This window comes from Stegostoma tigrinum, chromosome 11 (assembly GCF_030684315.1).
Source record: "Stegostoma tigrinum isolate sSteTig4 chromosome 11, sSteTig4.hap1, whole genome shotgun sequence".
In the NCBI taxonomy this organism is placed as follows: domain Eukaryota; kingdom Metazoa; phylum Chordata; class Chondrichthyes; order Orectolobiformes; family Stegostomatidae; genus Stegostoma; species Stegostoma tigrinum.
Window position 1 is genome coordinate 63,074,662 of NC_081364.1, and position 17,615 is coordinate 63,092,276.

A 17,615-nucleotide genomic window follows, 5' to 3' on the forward strand; every position below is an offset into this window, starting at 1 on the left:
CAGTTCCCATTATCTCTGGCCTCCACTTGAAATGGCTGGAGCTTTTAACCCAGTTTTATCTGTAAATCTAACTGAGCTTCTCTGCTGGGGTCCCTGTCAGGAGGGAGGGGACTAGAGCACAGATGTCTCCCTCTCTTGTTGTTTCTGTTTCCTTGGCAGGGGGAGGTGGGTTGGGGGTAGGTGGGGGAGGTCAGGCACCAGTGACAGATGGTGTTGCCTGTAGTGTATTGTCTGTTGTCAGCTGTGTGTTTCTTTGATGCAATGGGCGTCAGAAACAGGGCGCAGCACTAGATAGTGCCCAAGAGGAGAGCAAACGAGAAGGCTGGGTGCGATTCAGGAAGCCTCACAGACGGGTAAGCTGGATTGAACAGTAGCCTCTGCTGCTGCAGTTTGAGCAGCTGATTGTAACCCAGCTCAGCCTTTTTTTGGATGGGCAGAGCTGATGTCTAGTCAGTCAGTGTCAGGAATATTGCGTTCTTCAGCGAGCATCCACAGCAGCAGGACTCAGGCCCTGTGTTGTGCCTGGCCTCAAACACAGAAGCCAATGCAAAGTGAAAAGTGTCTCATTGTTCTCATCACAGCAGCAGGCGAGAGGGATGCAGCTTAACTCTTCCCTGTATTGAGTAACCCCGAGGTAAGCAGCCTGACACCTCAACGTGTTTGCCAAGTGAGTTTTAATCCGATTAATCAGGAATTTTGGAGATTCATTGATTCCCCAGATTCAGTTTTAACTAGTTGAATCAGAGACTAGTTGATCCCCAGCTTCAATTGGCAGCAATATAAAAGGAAGGGGGGCTGACAGAATGAAATCTGATTGGAATATGGTCATTTGAAGCTTAAGGGACAATGCAATTACAGAATGGTATTATGCTTGAGAGGGACAAAGGGATGGAAGTCTGGACCAGCAATGGGATCCTGTATGGTCAATGTTCGGAGAGGATGGTGGCTTTACTTATTAGGTAGAAAGATAGAAATGATTACTTTTAGTTCAATTAGTTCTCAATTTGTGCCCTGTACTGGAGTGTGAGCTGTGGCCTGGAAGACACTTCTCTGACTTGGGTATGAGGGAATTGAGCTTCAATGAGAGCTAGACCTAGGCATTCTGCTTCAATTGGGACAAAACTCCCAGAGTTGAAGAGATGAGCTTGGTGATGTTTCCATGGTGACAGTAGGAATAAATATCCCAGTTGATGAGGATCAAGGCCCTCATTTCCTTCCATTTAAACACTGGCTCCCAACCATTCTCATCAGGAGGCTTCCACAGCCACTGTTCTAAAATAAAACTTTGCTGTTTGCCTTTGTAACCTAAAGTGCTCACTGACTCCACTCACCATTGCAAGCTGGCTACACACTCCATCGGGGAGGATGGTCTTCCCTGTCTCCTGATCCTTGTGGGTGTCATGTTGTCGCATTCCTGTTCAGAAAGGGTGAGAGGCCAGAGTGGTGGGGGCAGTGCTGTTATATGGAAACTGTCAGTCTTGGCTTCTGCCTCTAAGTGAAACATTTGCAGGGTCAAGCTTAAACTGATGCTCCAATGTAACATTATGAGAGTGCCGTGCTATCAGAGGCGCTGTCTTCTGAGTGAAATGCTAAACTGAGGCCATCTGGACACACACAATCCTACAGGACTATTTTGAATTCTCCTGGAAGCACTAAGCCATTGACCGAAATCAGCCATTGATCTAATTGCTGTTGTGGGATGCTGCCGTAAACCTGCATCCTCTGTGTTACAACAGCAATTACATTTCAAAAGTGCTTCATTAGCTTTGCGATTTGGACATCCTGCGGTCATGAAAGGTAATATATAAATGCAAGAGTTCTCTATCCTTTTGGAGTTGGATGCAACGTAGCTATTTTATTGAGCTGTTGGGATCATTGATGTCTTCAGAAATTTGATCCTCACCATTTCCTTCTCCTCCTCACTCATTCTTTGTCCAATTTTCTCTCCTTTGGAAATGTAAGACCAAGAGTAGGCTGTCAATTAGCTATTAGCTGGTCTGTAGCTGCACTTTATTTTGTTCCTCAATATTCTTGGCAACCTAACTCTTATTTTTCTGAGTTTAAACATTTTGAATTGACCTGCAGTGTCCACAGCCTTTACAAAGTGAAAGGTCAAAGTTTTTTCTATACCTTTTGTGAAGAAATACTTTCTGATATTATCCTTCTGTTGTTCGGCTTCAATTTTATACTGTCTTGCTCTCAACTCTCCCACCAGAGACAACCATTTCTCTCTATCTGCCCTTTCAACTCTTTTAGTTATCTTAAGCAACACAATTAAATTGTCCTTCGTCACTTTCAATTCTGTATGGTATTTGGGCTTAATCAATGGAACTCACGCTCAAAATTTAATCCTTCTGTTGTATTTCTGCCAGTTTTCTTCATTTCCAGAAGCTTTCTGGACATTTTCTCCCCAACTCAAGTTAAGCAAATCTTTCAACCTCATTTTGAATCCTTAAAAATTTGGCCTTTCTAATTTGAGCCTGAGGTTCCATCTGCATTCCTGCACGGTTAACCATAGAAACTCATCCTTTCCTAATCTCTCTGTTTCGCTTCCTCTTCGATTCTGGCAGACTGACCTACTGCGAACTTCAGGGATATCTTTTGAAAGAAAGTAACCCAGTCCTACAAATGGCTTTCTGTAGACTGCTCCTCTCTCAAGGTCGATCTCCGTTGCAGCATGAATCACATGAGCCTTCTTGTATCCAGCCAGATAGAAATGTCCCATTAGCTCATCTTCAGTCTCCAACTCTTGGACTCAAGTAACTAGTTCAAAGCAAAAAAATGTATAACCTGGCATCCTCAAACTTGAGACTTGGAGACTAACAGTCTATTCATCTTTAACACAATCTATCATTGCCTAAACAAATGTGAATATCTTCCCAGTAAAACAACCAGGGACCCCTTTAACAATCCAGTTTGCTGTCAGCGGAATTCAAATCAGGTCACATACCACTCTGCCTTCATTTTATCTTAAGTTACAGACAGTCCCAAAATGTAACCATCTTATAAAAATAATTGTTTGGTAGACACCAAGAAATTGTTTTGGTTTAAAAAGACACATGCAGTTGAAGCTTTTTGGCTTGCACTCATCAGGATTTAAATGCAGGAAAATCAACTTGAAGAAGGGAACAGCAATTTATACAGTTTGAGCAGAAGGTGCTGATTGGTTGGAGGATACTTGATGTGGAGCTCAGTATAATGCAGTATGCCAGACGTGTTCATCAAGCTTATGCTTGCAAAACTCAGAATAGTGTCCAACATTGTAGTATCCATCATTATATGTGATTCTGTGATTGCACAACATTTATTAAATAACTGTGACTCTGCTAAGAATTATACCAGAAAGTATTTTATGATTACCAATCAGCCTGACTGTGTAATTCATTGCATGAGGCTAAACGTATTTAGACGCAGGGTTCTGTGCTTTGTAGTTAAAAGGAATATGTTTATACAATGTCCTTTCCTCATCGGGAAAAGGGGCAATAGCGACAGACATTCCCTGCTGCATCCACATGGCCGACTAGAATCAACTTACCTTATTTTAATTTAGTTAGTCAACTAAAACAGTTCACAGTTCAACAATTGCCCAACCTATCAGCTCTCTCTTCCCATGCTCTACAATTTGTTGTTTCCTTTCTAAAGCTGGCTTTCTGTGTTTCAGTCCTAAAAAGCCTTGTCTTCCTTTCTCTTTTTAGCATTGTCTTCTAAAACCTCACATTTGCTATATGTCAGTGCTACAATGAGACACAAAAGGCCAGGAAAATCCTAGATTTGAAATTGGACAATGTTAATGTACATAGAATGACGGACAAGTACACAACTTTGGGGGTGGGGAGGGGGCAATTCCAGTGAATCAACATCCATGGCAGCTATTCCCAAAGTTCATTATTCTGGTGGGAAAAGAATGTGAGCCAAGTTAATGGATTCACTGGGAAGGTTACATTCTTGATGGTCTGTCAGTCTCACGGAGATATTTCTCTACATGGTATAATGGCTACCCCTGAACATAATCGTGGACCTTCCTTCTTCAGCCACTTGTCCATCAAGCAGCCCTTCTCCTTATCCCCACCCCCATCTTAAATATTTTTATAACTAATAAAGTTAAGTGCTCTCTGAAAACAGAAAAAAATTCAATCTCTTTAATGCACCAATTATTTTTTCTCCTGCATTGCTTTCAGCCCTGTCCAAGGCATTAATCTTTAATTGCTGGAGGCTCCTTAGTACTCCTGGAAGGTTGCCAAGCTTTCACTGACTGGAAGACTCAGTTACACAAATCTAATAGTATAGATTGTCCAACAGATCACATTCAACATCATGCTCCTCCCACCCTACTTTGTCTTACCCTGTCAACATCATTGATTCCTTTCTCCCTTGTGGGATCACAAAGCAGGAGTTGGGTTTCAAAGGGAAAGGTCTGTTTTGAATGGTGGGAGGGGATTCAGTCACATAGGCATTTACTAAATGCAAGAGTTGACGTTTCTGGTCTCCATGCTTTCTTCAAGATGAACCTGTAACTTCTTTTGTCACTGTTCAAGGAGTATTCACAATCAGATTTAGCAGAAACTTGCAAGTCCCCTGAACAATATGTGTATGGTGATATGTAGAAGGGTCTACGCCCGAAACGTCAGCTTACCTGCTCCTAAGGTGCTGCTTGGCCTGCTGTGTTCATCCAGCTCCACACCTTGTTATCTTGGATTCCCCAGCATCTGCAGTTCCTACTATCTCATTTGTCCACATGTTGGTCCAAGTGCACTGTCTGACAAAACAGAATTCCACAGTCTGCTAGGGATCCAGCAATCTCTCATGCAGAGCTGTGGAAATCTGGAAGATTCCTCACTTGAAAGATAGTAAATGCTGACCTTCTCCAGCCGAGGATTAACTGTTTGACTTTTTTTGGCAGGTCAGTGTTTTGAGGTTTATGGAGAAAAGAGTTGAGGTTCAGCACATGTGCAATCATATTGAACAGGCTTTCAAGGATGAATTGCATCTTGCGCCTTTGAATCATGAAATCTAGAACAAAACTGGTCAATGCGACCCTGCAGGTGTCTTTGCTGAGGGTGATGGTGGGTATTGTACACTATATCTTTTAGCCTGCGTCAGTCTATAATACAGAGGGGAAAGAGTTCAAATACCTGCTTCTCCACACTTCCACTGTCCCCATGTGTTCCTGTGAATGGAAACAAAAGATTTAACTCCAGTCTGTTTAGTGGGAATCTTTTAAAAGCTTCCCTATATAGATAGCACCAACCATTGGCCAGAATAAAGATGGGCATGGCCATGAAGGGATGTTTCCACGACCCCCACCCCCACCCGTCAGAACTGAAACCCCACCTCTCCTCCTCAGGGGGTCATCAACAACAAACAAAAGCAACAATATTACTCTTTTGGTTTAAATATACTCGCAACTCCTTCCATAATGTCACTACACACTCCTTTCTCAGGGGAAGAATGTAAAGGTGAAAAGCTAAAAAGCATCTGCCAGAAAGAGAGTAGAAGGATACCACTGAATGTCAGGAGTTGATGGTTAGATTATCTCTTATTGGAGATGGTCATTGACTGCCATTTGTGTGTCACAAATATTACTTGCTACTTGTCAACCCAAGCCTGGGTATTGTGCAGATCTTGTTGCACTTGAACACTGACTGCTTCAGTATCGGAGGAGTTGTGAATGCACTAAACATTGTGCAATTATCAGCAAACATCCCCACAGCCGACTTTATGAGGGAGTGAAGGTCACTGATAAAGCAACTGAAGATGGTTGGTCCTAGGACACTATCCTGAGGAATTCAGTTCTTTTGTCCACCCTTGAACCAAGGCTGTAATGAGATCAGCAGCTGAATGGCCCTGACGGAACCCAAACTGGGCGTCATTAAGGAGATTATTGCTGAGCAGGTGCTGCTTGATTGCACTGTAGATGAGATAATTGTTGGAAACATACCCCCTCCCCAGGTGGGGCACCGATCTCCCTGCCTCCCCACCCTGGACACTAACAAACACCTCCCCATAAATGGGACACTATCAGATTGTCCCGACACAGGACACTAACCCCCCGCCACCAGCCCTCACACAGGACACAAACACCCCCTCTCCCACACAGGACACTGACACACCCCTCCCCACATGGTGCACTAACCCTCCCTCCTGGCACAGGACACCAACAATGCTAACCACGCCCCGCATCCCCACCTTATAGGACATTAACTCCCCTCCCCCACATCAGGCAATAACATGCTCTTCCCACATTGAACACTAAGCCCTACAGGACCCAAACACCTGTCCCACTACAGGACATTAACCACCTCTCCTTGGGACACCGACCCCCTCCCTCACACTGAACACTAACACAAGCCACCCGTCCACACATAGGACACCAATCCTCTCCCCCACAGGGGGCATTAACAGCTCTCCTATAGGACAGGAATATACACCCCTCCCCACACAGGATACTAACCATCCCTTCCCCCATGGGCTCATACCTACCCCACCTAGGACAATAACCCCCACCTAGAGACTGACACAGAGATACAGATGTACACACATAGACGAAGGGGCGAGGAAATAAATACAATAACTAACACTGAAAAAAATGAACCAGAGAAACAAACGGGCTAAAGGCCAATAAGTCCTCTGGGCCTTATGGGTTACATCTTAGGATTTTAAAGGAAGTAACTACAAAGGTAATGGATCCTTTGGTAGGAGTCCATCAAAATTCTTCAGATTCTGGAAAATTGCCAATGTAATACTCTTATTCAAAAAGAAAAAGGGAACAAGTATAGACTTGATGAGCCAAATGGTCTCTTCCGTACTGTATGATTCTATGATTCTGTGCAAAACCTGCTGAGTTTCTCCAGCATTCACTGTTTGTCTCAGACTTTCAGCATCCACAGTAATTTATTTTTATTAAAAATTGTGAGGGTTTGCTAAAACCATATAAGGCATTGGTCAGACTACAGCCAGAATACTGTGAAAATTGTTGGGCCCCTTATCCGGAGTAAGATATAATGCCATTGGAGGTAGCCCAAAGAAGTTTTGCTAGGCAGATCCTGGGTGTGGAGGGGCTATTTTATGAGGACAGATTGAATATCATTGGAATTTGGAAGAATGAGAGATGATCTTTTTGAAACATATATGATTTTTAGGGGTCTTGACTGGGTAGAAACAGAAAGGTTCTGAGGAAGGGTCACCAGACCTGAAACCTTAACTTTGACTTCTCCTCACAGATGCTGCCAAACCTGCTGAGCTTTTCCAGTGACCTCTGTCTTTGATACAGAAAGGTTGTTTACGTCGTGGGAGAGTCCAAGAGCAGAAGGCATAATCCCAGAATAAAGGGTTGAAACAGAGGTGAGGATAAATTTTTTTTGATGGTGGTGACTGGGTGGATTTACCATTTAGGACTGTTGAGCATTTTCAAGGCGAAGATAGTTTTGTTTTATCGGTAAGGGAATCAAGGGTAATTAGATAAAGCAGGGAAGTGGAGCTGTGCATTTTCAGATTAATCGTGATTTCATTGAATTGTGGAGCACACCCGACGGGTTTTACGGTCTAAATCCGAATTGGTTCTTTCCCTCGTCTTGCTTTGTCAATTTTCTTTGCAGATGGTTCTTTTGTTCTCAGAAATCTGTTTTGTTCCACTCTCAAAACAAATGGAGGTGCCGCTCAATTCCTGCGACTTGTTTTGCTGTCTGGTTTTGTTCACACCCCAATCTGTGATCTGTGGCGGGGGCGGGGGTGTGGTGTTCACCCCCCAACCCCCAACATTATTGAGCAAGATTGAATGAACCATTGCAGAATCGCTGTGGCCGACTTTACCGGTGGTCGCCTTTGACTCCTAAAGGGTTAATAGAAGCAGGAACTTCAGTGACCGCCCATCTTCGAGACTGGAGGAGGGGGGAGGGGTTTATCTCTCTTTGTTAATTTTAGCGGAACAGTAGATTTGAGTGAGACGCGTCATCGCCGGTATCTTCTCAGTGCTGCCTCATGGTGTGAAACTCAACTCAACTCAACCCCAGGAAGTAAGTTTGGGATAGCAAGCAGCGAAGACTGAGCAGAAGGCAATCCTCTCTTTTGATTTCGAAAGCTAAGGTAGGCATAGTCTCTTGGACTGCGGAGTTGGGGGTAAACAGGACGGGATCTGCCCCGGATGGAGTGGGATTGAAGCTGGGAGTGGGGCGTTGGGACGGAAAGAAATTTCGCTTCGTTCTCTGCGTTCCGGATTTTTCCACCAGCCCCCGCAACCTCTTTTACCCCGCCCAACCCAAACCTAAACCTGACCGTGTGGTATCCCCATTACTTTCTCCAGCCCTATAATCCTCTCAAGATCTCTCTGGGCGTCCTCCCCCCCCCCCCCCCCTTGATGTTAATCCGCTGTCGAGGGTGGCCAAGCGACTGGAGTTCTCTCCCTAAACCGCTCGCTCCCTTCCCGACTCCGGAGGGCTTGCGCCAATCGAGGCGCTCCAGCAAAGGCTGTGTTCACCTTCCTGTGGGACCTTGTCTCTGAGGGGTTCTTGAACTGCGGCAAAGGCTAAATCCTGTGAGGCATCATCGCCCGCCGCATTCGTATTTGATCAGCTTCACTCGGAAGTCTTTTTTTTGATGGAAGTGAAATCGCTGTGCGGCCCCCACCTCCACTTTCTAAAAAAAAATTAAAATCGTTTGTTTGCTCACTCATTCGTATGCCCCGTGTGTGTGTGTCTGACTCTTAAACAGAAACAGTATTAAAAGAGACCCTAGTTTTTTTTTGCTGAGGGAGTGTAAACGCTGCGGTTGCATCTATCCGTGGCAGAGTCTTGAGAATCTTTTAAAACCCATGCTCGGCTGTAATCGTCACTAGGAGCAGATGTCCCGGGAGGAGTCGTCTTTTGTCGCCTTAGTGGGAGGGAGGGAGAGGGGGGGAGGAAAAAAAAGGCAGATCAAGGGGAGGGGTCTAGGGGGAGGCAGGGATCATCCGAAGCAGGAACCTCCTCCCCGCCGTTTCCATTGTGTGAACGAGAGATCACTTGAACCTGGGAGATCCATCCTTCCTTCTCTTTTTTTTCCGCTGCTAAAGTGGATCCCAGCAACGCGGATAAACTGACCCGAGCTGAAGGATAAACCGAAAGGTCATTGCGGTCGGTCTGTGCACCGTCAACGTGGCGCCTGATCTATAAACCAGGTCACTTCGGTATCTTGGGGTGGGGGACAGGGACTGCAACTGGAAGGGGCCTGGATTCACCGTCGTAAATCAACAGACCCGTTCGGGAAAATAGAGAAGGGGTCGGGTGGGGATTTCGTCTACCACCGGGTTTCAAAACTTGGTTAATTACTGTAAGTCCCCTTCACTTTGGGGGGGAGGGGGCAGATCCAGGAAGGATGGACAGGATGGCACTTCCTGACCACGTTCGTCACGTGGGTCGTCCGAGAGTTTTACGTTATGATTGAATGTAGTGTCAGCACTTCCTGTCTGAACCAATATTTTTGTGTTGTTTAAGTGTACACAGCAGGGGCCTCAGGACAGATTTGCAGGCTGGCACTACAGATTGAGTGCTGCACTGTCTGAGGTGCAGTCTTTCTAATAGCACGTTAATTTTTTAACTCTTTTTTTTTCCTCAACGTAAAAGGGCCCACAGCACAATTTCGAAGGAGGGCAGGGATTTTGCCATGAGTGTGCTGGACAATATTCACCCCTCCATCAAAATAAAGGATTTTCCAATTGACATCCCGTTGTGGGATCTTGCTGTGCAGTGGCTGGTGTGTTTTCAGCAGTGCAAGAGTGACGCATTTGAGAAATCCTTCACTGGCTTTGGCGTGTTTGGGTGTCCTGAGACAGTGAAAAGTGCAGATTCTGGTGATTAGGCAGGAAGACTGTAAACTGTGCTGTGTGATGGGCAGACTGCTCGAGGAGAATCCTGGAATGGCTCAGGGAATGATAAAATCTTGAATAGATTTTTCCCAGGATAACTGACCTGTCAGCATGACTTAGCAAGCCCTAGGGTGCTTCTTTGTACTGAACTAACTGGTTTTATCTGAGTCAGCACAATAGCCTCAATGCCTATGAAGGCTGCTCCACACACTGTCTAGTGCTCCTCCCTCACCTGCCCAAAGTAAGGAAGTTCTTGAGCTCTCTGCCTGATGTTGGGTTTCACTCATGGTGCTGTGATCTCTGTGCACAAGGAGGGTCCAAGTACACCCCATCTTCAATGGGTATTTGACTCCATTGCTGTTAGCACCAAATGGATTCACACCAGCTAATCCACCAATTGAAACAAACACTCTCCTCCCTCCCACCTTTACCTCTTTCATTCCCTCCCCCCTCTCTTTCTTTCCCATCTCTTTCCTTCCTTTCCCCTCCATTGTCTCTCTCCTTTCCCTTCTTTGCTGTCTGTCTCTTGCCTTTCCTTCCCTCTTTCTCTTCCCTATCCTCCCTCATTCTTGCTGTAACTTCCCCTATATTGCTTGTGTTCCCTCTTGCATCTCATTCCTGTTCAAATATTCTCTATCATTTTTCTTTTACCCCCTCCCCCCACTCAACCCATTGCTGTCTTTACCTTTTCTCTATTCCATTTCTCTTCCAGCCCCATGTCTCTTCCCTCTCAGCTTCCCTCATCTCTCTTCCTTCTGATTCCTCCTCTCCCCAACTCTCTCCCTCCCTCTCTCTTCCCCCGGCCCTTCTGATTCTCTCAACCCCGCTCTGTCTCTGTTTCTGCGTCTCTTCCTGTTTCTCTTGCAGATGGCACAGAACACAGAAGGTTGTGACAGGGATTAGTGCTATATTCTGTGAGTGTATAATTAAACAGACGGGAAGCAGAGTTAGACAAATCAGGCAAAAGCTGCTTTAGCCGTCAGAAACCCGAGGGATTATTTAAGAGTGAGCTACGATTAGAGTGCCAGAAAACAAGGGGAATGGAGACTGGCTGCTTCAATTATGTGATATTAACCAGACAGCACTAATTTCTATCAGTCTCTCAAATGCCGCAGTGTGAAGCAACTCTTGCTGTGTAATAGTTGTATCCAGTCTCACTTTAACACCTAAAGCTAAAAACAGTGTGACTAATGTTTCTTGCAGTGTACCTATCAAATTTGTTTTTAGCATCTTACTAACTTCATTGCTTATTCCTGATGTTTCCTTCAGTCAATACTTGGTGAAATCTTTGTAAAACACCAGTTAAGCCTCAGCTAGAGTATTGTGTCCAGGAAAGGTGATGGCCTAATGGCATTATTGCTGGACTGTTTATCCAGAGTCACTGATAACGCTCTGTGGACCAGAGTTTGAATCCCATCAAGGCGGATGGTGGAATGGGAATTCAGCTTAAAAACAAAACTGAATTAAGAGTCTAACACAGACTGTGAATCCGTTGCTGATTGTCGGGAAAAACCCAACTGGCTCCCAAATTTCCTTCAGGGAAGGAAACTGCCATCCTTACCTGGTCTGGCCTACATGTGACTCCAGACCCACAGCAGTGTGGTTCACTCTTACCTGCCCTCTGGGCGATAAATGCTGCCTTGCCAGAGATACCCTCATCCCGTGAATGAATAAAGAAGAATAAGTTGGGGATGCTGTAGGTAGGCATGATGTCAGAACTGGGATGAGATGGATTAGTATCTTCAGTTACATTGGGATGCCTTTCAGGTGCCTCTAGCTTAATAAAATCAATTGCAGCAATCCAGCTGTGGCACTGGCCAAGATGAACTGAGATGGCATCAGGATGGATTGCGGGAGTCTGGTTTGCTGAATGTCTAACTTGTCTTGACCATGTATTTATACATTCGTTCAGAGGATGTGCACTTTGCTGCCTGGGCCACCGTTTATTGCCTATCCCTAATTGGCCTGGAGAATGTGATAGCAAGCTGCCTTTTTAAAATACTTGTAGTACAACAACAACGGTTTATTGGTTTGATTACAGAATGGCTCACTAGGCCATTTCAGAGAGTAGTTGGAAGTCAACCACATTATGGGTCTGAAGTTCCATTAGGACAGACTAGTAGTGAACCAAACATTGTTTGTTTTTTTTTAAAATAGCTATTGACAATATTTCATAGTGACCATTAAGCCTTAAATCTAGAATTGTTTTTGTTTTTGGATTAAAATTCTACTATCTGCAGTGGTGGCACTTGAATTGGGCCCCAGAATATTACCTGGACCTTTACTAGTCCAGGGACAATATCACTAACATTGTGACTGGGCCTGAAACAGTAGTCTGTGGGAGGAGATGGTTTGGGCCAGATGATCATATTGACTTGTTTTTCGTACGTAAGTATTGTAGTGAAAGAAAACTTGACCTTAATACAAAGTATTTGCAATTAATCCCCACTCGTTGAACAGTATGACTGGTCACGTTGTCTTGGCTTTAGAGATTTGATGATGTAATGATTCTTGCACAAAGTATTCTGTTGCACGTAGTATTTTTGGATCATAAGAAATAGAGCAGGAAGGAATAGGACATCAGCCCATGGAACTCACCTGTGCAACAGAAATTGGAGTAAAGATGTGTACGTACTGGGACATCTGAGTTAGTACTTTGCTGACCTGTTCAGATTGTCAAGGCATCAGCCTATAAATTAATGAATGATTTTAGGGGAAGAATAATAGAGCACAACTTTTTTCCCTTGGTGGAAGTGGCAAGAAATGCCCAAATATTTGCCTTTGGCCTAGAGAAGTACTTTCCTCATTCTCTCCACCTCAGCAATTGAAGGAGAATGCCATGGCGGGGCTTTCTGGATTTTCCAGAGATGAAGGTTTCTAAGTCGTCAACTGATGGCCTCGGTGTGTCACTAGCTCAACTATCTCACCTACTTGAAGACAGAAAGTGGCTTGTTTATTGACTGGTGAATAGCCTGCTGTTTTAGGAGAGGGAAGCTTCCTTTATCCCCAGACTGGTACATAGATTCTGTGATCAGTGATAATGGGAACTGCAGATGCTGGAGAATCCAAGATAACAAAGTGTGAAGCTGGATGAACACAGCAGGCCGAGCAGCATCTCGGGAGCACAAAAGCTGACATTTAGGTCCGAAACGTCAGCTTTTGTGCTCCTGAGATGCTGCATGGCCTGCTGTGTTCATCCAGCTTCACACTTTGTTAACATAGATTCTGTGCATGTGTTTCATGTGGGGAGTGGTGAGGAGGCTTGGCTACTGAAAGCCATACCCTTGACTTTGCCTCTGAGCAGCTCCCTCTCCCTGTGAGACCAAAAAAAACTTATAGTCTCATAATTAGGACTCCTTAGTAGGCTTTGACAAATGATCTGAGGGACCCAGAAGCCATTGATCTTCTATAGGCAGGACTTCAGTGTCAGGGCCTGAGACTGGATTTTAAAAAAAAACTCATTGGTCAGCTCTGCTGCTTGGGGTTCACTGGGAGAGTGGATACACTGACTCCCAACCCCAACGAGAAAAAGTGCTGAGGCTGCAAAATGACACCAGGCTCCTTGAAAGTTGGGGGATGGATGGTACATCTGCTTGAAAAGCCATCTTTAAAACTCACCGATATCAGAAACGTTGTGATCAGAGACAATGGGAATTGCAGATGCTGAAGAATCCAAGATAACAGTGTGGAGCTGGATGGACACAGGGCCAAAAGGGTCAAGGCCTGAAACGTCAGCTTTTGTGCTCCTAAGATATCAGAAACATCATGGGAGGACAAAAGTCCATCATAAAGCAATCCAACTCCTCCTCAACAGTATCTCCACTCTTACAGGGATTGCTAAGGTGTATGTAGGAAAGTTGCCTCCCTAGCTGGACGGAGAGGGGTTTCAAACCAGGAAACTCAGTCTCAGCATAAGGGACAGCCATTTTAGGACTGTGAGGAGAGGGGTTTCTCACTTGGGAGGGCATGAGAATTCTTCATCTCAATCACTGGAAGCACAGCCATCAAGACCGAGATCAATGGAGTTCTAGATACAAGATTCCGGTTGTGGGGTGGGGATTAGGTTTGTGGGTCAGTGGCATTGAGGTAGTATGCATGAATAGCTGGCATGCTCACTGGTTGAATGGAGCTTATTTCCTGAGTTCCAGTATTTTTAAAAAAACACACAGCATCTGTGGGCTTTTCCTCCTTCTCAAACACATTCTTCACAACCTTTTGCTCCATGTTCAGTTGACAGGAGTAATCTATTGTTCTTCTGAGACCACTATTGTTTACCATCCTCCATGATGTGCTGGTTGGGCCTGCATGTGTGAGAGACTTCCCCCACCAACTAGAAACCTAGTTACGACAGTTTGTTATGCTATTGGTGAACCCAGTCTTTACATTTAAACAATCCCATGGCCTTGTGGCCTGTAATCAGTGTAATACAAACCTGGGTGTCACATTTGATGTTTGAGATGAGCTTCTGGCCTATTTTTACCTCCAAACCATCACCTGAAATCCTTAGCTGATGCTGAAATCGTCATCCACACCTACGTTGCCCTGAGTCTTGACTATCCCACAATTCTACTTCTTGTAACCTTTGGGTTACCCAAAACTAAGCTGCCCACATCTTAACTCTCACGGAGTCCTCTCCATCAATCTTTTCTGCATTTGCTTATCTACACCAGCTCCTGCTCAAGCAATGTCTCAAAATGTAAAATTTTCATCCTTTGTTTTCAAATCCCCTCCATGGCTTTGCCCCACCTATCTCCGTAATTTCCTTTGGGCCCCACACCACTGAGATATCTGTGCACCTTTAATTCTGCACTTACCCTCCCCAACTCCGAGCATCCCGATTTTTAATTGCCCCACCATCAGCTTTCAGTCCCCATGGCCTCTCACTCTGAAATTCCTCCCCTGTACTTTGGCTCTGTGTCGCTTTTCTTCCTTAAGTCACTCCTTAAAACATTCTTTGGCTGAGCGATTGGTCATCTGACCCAATATCTCCTATGTGGCTTGATGTAAATGTTATTTTTATAATGCTGCTGTGAAGTGGCCAGGGGAGTGTTTCACCATGCTGAAGGTGCTATGTTTGTGTAAGTTGTTGTTGTGCAAATGCTGGGCCCTGTACCATTCGGAAATTCAGACATTGCTGTGGAAATGATTGTTTTGTGACTTCCCACCTTCTGTCTGGTATCTGTATGTGATAGCTCTTGAATACAGCTTGTGTAAGAAGTGATAGGGCGAATGAGTTGTGAAAAGGATGAGTAGGAGTAGGGAGTAGGAAAGGTTTAGCTGTCTGTGGCACAGGCAGGTCTTACGTCATTGAATTCTTCTGCCCCTAGAGATTCTGTTAGTAACTGTAATATGATGCTGCCTTGACTGAACGGATCACAGGCAGCCAACTGCTGCAGTAGCCTTCACTTTGAAGTCACTTTGTAACCTGACTTGACAATACTATGAGAGAAAATTTTAACTTTCCTCCGCAGCAGCATGAATTTCAATTCAATTAGTTTTTTTTAAAAAATTGGTAATTTTAAAACAAGTTTCAGTAATGACTATTGTGAAATCATTGGCGATAGTTGTGAAAAACCATCTGGTTCATATCATCTTTAGGGAAGAAAACCACAGTCCTTTCTTGGTCTGGTCTATGTGATTCCATACCCGAAGCAATCTGGTTGACTCTTAACTGAGCTTTGAAATGGCCAAGCAAACCATTCAGTTCAAAGGCAGTTAGGTAGGGGCAACAAATGCTGACCTTGCCTGTGATCTGAAACACAATTATCCCACTCGTTCTGTGGCACTGCTACAAATGGCTCCATTGAGATCCCTATATGGTGGTCTCTTTGACTGTGTGGAAAATGTTCAGGGAGGGTAACAGATACCCCAGCATGGGGGTGGGGGCTCCTGGTTTTGGGTTGTGGAGTGCGAAGCTGATTTCTGAGCCAGGAGCAGTACCCGGGTCTGAGATCTCTGTGTAGGTGGGGTTGTAGGGCAGCAACTTGGAGAAAATGCTTGAGGCTTCCTGATGCCGAACGTTTTTATAACGTTCTGGTTGGGCCCCGACTACAGAACTGCCCCAAGTTCTGATCATCACAGGTTTGGCTGAGTGTGTCCTTGAGGTGGTAAGGAGGAAATTTACCAGTGGTTACAGCAGTTAGGGGTTTCAGTCATAAGATTAGATTGAAAAGGCTGCAGTTCTGGGGGAGCAAAGGAAATTGAAGAGAACTTTGTATGACTTGATTAGGTTTATGACTGGTTTGCATAAGGAAGATGAGGAAACTGTCTTCCAAAGAGATTACAGTATAAGGAGTAGGAAACTCAGATTTAAAACTTTGTGTAAAGAAGTGGGAGGGTGAATATGAGGAGGATGTTTTACGTAGAAAGTGGGATTAACCTGGAATGAATGAAAACTGGATGGAGGTAAATAAAATTGTAGGGGCCTTGGGGACCAAGTGGGTAGTGACACCAACTAGATCATCTTTCTGGACAACAATCTAGATTTGATGGACCGAATACCCTCCCTTTTTGTGTTGTGGTGAGTCAAGAATCCTCACAATTGTATCGAAGGGATATGGAGCAAGGATGAGCAAATAGAGCATCCCCAGAACAGCTTCCAGGAAATGAAAGGTTTCCTTTTGTTCAAATGTTTCTGCTCCAGATCTGTTGACCTTGGCCCTGTTAGGGGGTAAGGTTTGGATGTGGCTGTGATGCCCTTTTATGGTGGAATAGCTAGCTGACGCTTACTGTTCTTTCGATCTGTTAGCCTTTTAAGTGGGGTATGGTGGATAGCAGAGGGGATGGGATGTTTTTTGGGTGGGAGATTGGTGTTGGCATTTGCTGGTGATTTTCAAATAACAATTTGTCCAGACTCTTCCCCTCCCTTCCCAACTCTGAAAACAGGTTCAAACATGGCAAGTAGTGTGTGGACCCAGTCCAACAGAGGAGGCTCGTTATTGGGAGTGTGTCTTTGACTAATACCAGAGGAGATGGTCTGGGTCTTTAAGCCTGTGAACTTTGCTGTTTCTAGGCATTGAGCCATATGATGGGAATTAGGTGCCCATTGGACTGCAACTGTTGACAAATCTGCCTCATTTCAACCTGGTTTCCATAGGCACAGCGCGAGAGAAATGTGTCTGTACCACTCTCACTCTAAGCTCTGTCTTCCTTTTATGTGACCTACTGCCTATCTCTCTTTCTTCAAAAACCAGTTGCCATCCTGCTCCTCACTGTCATCCTTTTACGGCAATGCTTTGTGTGAATAGGTAGCATCAGCATAGGGACTTGCCACCAGTAGCTCTCTCTCTCTCTCTCTCACCCTGTCTTTCTGTGCAGCTTTACCAGCTCTTTGGTTTTAAGTGAGCTGTATGGAAATGTCTGAATTGCAACCCACGCTCACATGTCTGAATGGAAACAGACTTCTATTTTTATTCCTGTCTCTTGTGATTAGAGTTGTCGGTTATTAAGCCTGTTAAAGCTTTCAATGAATCTTCAACATCAACAAAGATAATGAGGACACAGCAAGCCATGCTCACTGAATCCTAGCTGGCCCCTCGTACTGTCCTCCCCTTCCAGCTCTTATGCAATGCCTCACTCTGATTCCTTGCCACCTTTTGTACAGTTCTGTTCATTTCAAGTCATTGAGAAGTTACAGGTTTATTCTAAATGACACCCTCTATTTATACCATCACTGCTCCCAAAGGCTGACACTGTGTAACCAAGCAATTCTCTCCCATTCTACTCCCCACCCCCACCTCCCGAACACATCCTGCACTTTTGCAGCCTAATGAGTCTT

At 44.8% G+C, this 17,615-nt stretch overlaps 1 protein-coding gene across 9 annotated transcripts in view; it reads left to right on the plus strand.

Moving 5' to 3' along the window:
- Nucleotides 1-243: 243 nt before the first annotated feature.
- Nucleotides 244-17,615, plus strand: part of pcbp4 (poly(rC) binding protein 4) — an 85,006-nt gene continuing 67,634 nt past the window's right edge. For 2 of the 9 annotated variants that reach the window (XM_059649501.1, XM_048547395.2), the window contains exon 1: nt 7,815-8,082. The gene's annotated coding sequence lies outside the window, so the exon portion shown is untranslated. Of the gene's footprint in view, nt 354-7,318; nt 7,342-7,814; nt 8,083-8,968; nt 9,099-17,615 lie in introns of those variants that run through there. The other 7 variants (XM_048547393.2, XM_059649500.1, XM_048547396.2 and 4 more) reach the window with 7 other exon arrangements.